At 40.1% G+C, this 3,610-nt stretch overlaps 1 non-coding gene across 1 annotated transcript; it reads right to left on the bottom strand.

Annotated features, from left to right (window-relative positions):
* Positions 1-793: 793 nt before the first annotated feature.
* LOC111881007 (small nucleolar RNA R71) lies at positions 794-900 on the bottom strand. The gene has a single exon (XR_002846658.1). It is a non-coding gene; the product is annotated as a small nucleolar RNA R71 (small nucleolar RNA).
* Positions 901-3,610: the final 2,710 nt, after the last annotated feature.

The raw sequence follows: 3,610 nt of genomic DNA, 5'->3' as shown, positions 1-3,610 counted from the left end.
GCCTCACGACGTGAGAACTGTGATTTTTAGTTTTCTATAGTTTTTAGTTTATTTTTCTATTTTAGTGCGGCTTTAGGTTGTTATTTTGTTTAGTTTGCAGGAGTTCATGACCAGAGGCTCTAACACACCTTTGGTACCACCACTTGAAGATCCGGAGTCAGCACTTCACAAAAATAAGAATAAGAACGCGAAGGAAGATCACACACCAAAGAAGATGCCATTGCAAGAACTAAAATCAGCTTTTTCAAGGAATTCGGGAAAGAAGACAGGAGAGTCACATTCAACCCCAAAGGAGAAAGGAAAAGTTGAAGAACTTGGTCCAAATTCTAATCCACACGAATCCGAATACGAGTCAGACCCAGAATTTGAAATATTTGCGAGTGAGCCCGAAGACAAGCAAGAGGATGAAATGACAAACATTGAGGAGATGTCCATGGGAGCTTACAAGAAGCATATCCGAGAGGATGTGGGTCCCGGTTTAGTCCAACCTGCAATACCTGCCACTGCCACATTCGAGCTGAAGGGGCACATCTTGACTGCACTGAAGGATATCCCATTTTATGGGAAGGATCATGAGGATGCTTTTAAGCATCTCGATGAAGTCAATGACATTGCGGATTACTTCAATGTCCCAAATGTCAATAGAAACACCGTCTTGCTCAAAATGCTTCCCATTACATTTAAGGGAGCTGCTAAAGAGTGGTTAAAATCACTTCCACCGGGTACGATCACCACTTGGACTCAAATCCGCGAGCAGATTCTTGAACAATTTTGCCCAACATCCAAGATAGCTAAACTCAAGAAGGCAATATCCAACTTTGAACAACAACCGGGGGAGTCATTATACGAAGCATGTGAGCGTTACAAAGGCTTGATCATAAATTGCCCTCAGCATGATCTTAATGTTCAACAAGAGATGTCAATCTTCTATGATGGGGTCAATGTTATGACAAGACAACTCCTTGATTATCAAGGACCTTTGACAAAGAAAAATCCAAGGGAGGTCAAGGAGCTGATTGAAGAATTCGCGAAGCACTCTTGTGAGTACCACAACCCTAGGCAAGATGGAATCAAAGGCAGTGGAGGTGCACAAACTGAAGAAATAGCGGCTATGATGGCTATGCTGAATAATATGGACCAGAGGTTAACACAAATAGACCAATCAATTCATGCTATAAGAGTTGGTTGCGAACGGTGTAATGGTCCACATTTGACCAAGGACTGTATCTTGGATGAGTTTGGGAATAAAAAAAGCTCAAGTATGCTACTCTAGTGGGGACAAGTACGATGAAGACTGGAGGAAACCGAAGAAAGAGTGGCTTCCATATGAAGAATATAAGTAGCAAAAGGAAGAGAAGTATAGGCAAACAAGCCGAGGCTTGTACCAAAAAGAGCATCCACCAGCTTAGAAAAAATCCGATCTAGAGACCATGTTAGTTAAGTTTATGGAAACTTCAGAAACGAGACACGAAGCTATTGATTCTACTATTGATGAACAAAGAACTTTGATAAAGAATCATCACGCAATGATGGTAGAACAGCAGGCTTTAATGAAAATATCAACAAGCCTCCATCAATAATCTTGAAGTGCAACTTGGTCAACTAACCACTTTGGTTCATGAGAAGCTGTCCCCGAAAAATCCTAAAAAGAAGACCCAATCTCACGTAATGGCCATAGATACTGAAGAATAGGCCATCTCTGAGTTCCTAGAAGCATTAGAAGTGGAGCCACAACAGCCTGATCCAAAGCCAAAGAAGCCAAAGCTTGAAAATTAACAAGTTGCTGGAACACCTAGTTCACGACGTGAGACCGCTATGCTCACATCGTGGGCTCTGTCTGAACAGAAAAATTTCGTCTTTGTTTCAGCATATCAATCACCTTTGCCGTTTCCTTCCCGAGCTACCCTTAGTCCACTGGAAAGAGAGTATATAGAGTTTATTAAGCATGTGAAGGGTATCCTGATTAATACTCCCTTTGTCGAGTCATTATCAAAAATTCCCAAATATGAAATTTTTTTACAAGACTTGATAGACACTCGTCAGCAACTAAAGAAGAATTCTAAAGTTATTCTAAATGAGCAAAGTTCAAGGGCTGTATTGGGAGATATAACTAACAAGATGGGGGATCCTGGACGCCTCACTCTTCCATGTGAGTTTGGGAACAACATGAAGGTTTATGCTTTAGCCGATTCAAAGGCTAGCATAAATTTGATGCCTTATTCATTTTATCAGAAGTTGGATATTCAGAAGTTGAAGGCTACAAGGATGACTATTCACATGGCGAACCGTTCAGTGACACAGCCCCGAGGCATTGTGGAAGATATTTTAGAAAAAATTGAGAAATTCGTTTTTCCAATAGACTTTGTGGTACTGGACATGAAAGAAGATCCCAATGTACCAATTATTCTTGGTCGCCCGCTGCTAAACACTGCTGGAGCTTTGGTTGATATTCGGGAGTCTAAGCTCACGTTGAGGGTTGGTAATGAAAAGGAAATTTTTGGGATAGAAGATGGCTTTCAAGGGAATCATGCTCAAGAAGAGGTGTTCAACATTGATGAAGATAATGAGCTTGAAGAATTAGAGAAGCTCATGGAAGAAGAAATCAAGACAATTCATCAAGTCAAAAGAACAAAACCAAGAGCATCTGTTCCATATTTAGTTGAAGTCATTGCCTTCACGAGTCCAACTTCTTGGGTGAGCAAGGAAGATGATGAGATGGCGAGTGATGAAGAGAAGGTTACTTCAAAAGTAACAAATCCAGTGATGAAAGAAGAGAAGAATGCTATGGAGTGCAAGGAAGAAACTAAAGGGACCAAACGCAAGCTTGATGAAGACGAAGTCAAAGCTAAAAAGGAAAATTCGAAAAAGGCGTACAAAAGACGAGTTCAAGCTTACAAGAGGCGTTTCAAGGAACAAAAGATTCTAGTGGTGGATTCTTCGGATGACTCAACGTAGGAGGCACGGAGTCCAGCTCATGACTCCAAGAAAAAGAAACGTTTCTCGGGAGGCAACCCGAGTTTGGTTTGCAATTTTTTTCTTTTCTTTTTAGTTTTTGCATTTTAGTCTTAGAAACATAGATCATCTCATCCAACTCACTTTATTCATAATTAAACACTGAGTGTGGGGTCCCTAAAAATGAAGTGGTGATAATTAAGAATTTAGTTAATAGACAAACTTGACTTAATAAAAATAATTTTTGTACATGATTCATGACGTGAACAGTTGGGGATTCACAACGTGAATTATGAATAAACCAGTTAATATATCATTGATGCATATCAGCCCATTTTCTATCAAACTAATTGGCCCAAGACTAATCCATTTTTGATGAGGGATGCATGGCCCAATTTTAAGTCCAGACAAAACTCATGACGTGAACCATTCCGGATTCACGACGTGAGTTGTAAATTATTCGGGACCACATATTAAGGGATAAGGAATCAGTTTGACCTACCTTTTGTTTATTCTTCACGAAGTGAAAATGGCAGCTGGTCCCGTCCGTCCGATTTTGGCCGACAACTCCTCTATTTTCCTTTGTGCTTACGTAATACTTCAATCTAAGGTAATGGTTTTTAAGTACTAAGTTTAATTCTTCTCTAAAAAGTTGAAC

This window comes from Lactuca sativa, chromosome 6 (assembly GCF_002870075.4).
Source record: "Lactuca sativa cultivar Salinas chromosome 6, Lsat_Salinas_v11, whole genome shotgun sequence".
Taxonomy (NCBI): Eukaryota; Viridiplantae; Streptophyta; class Magnoliopsida; order Asterales; family Asteraceae; genus Lactuca; species Lactuca sativa.
Note: the sequence above shows the minus strand (reverse complement) of the source record. Positions and strands in the feature narration are given on the sequence as shown.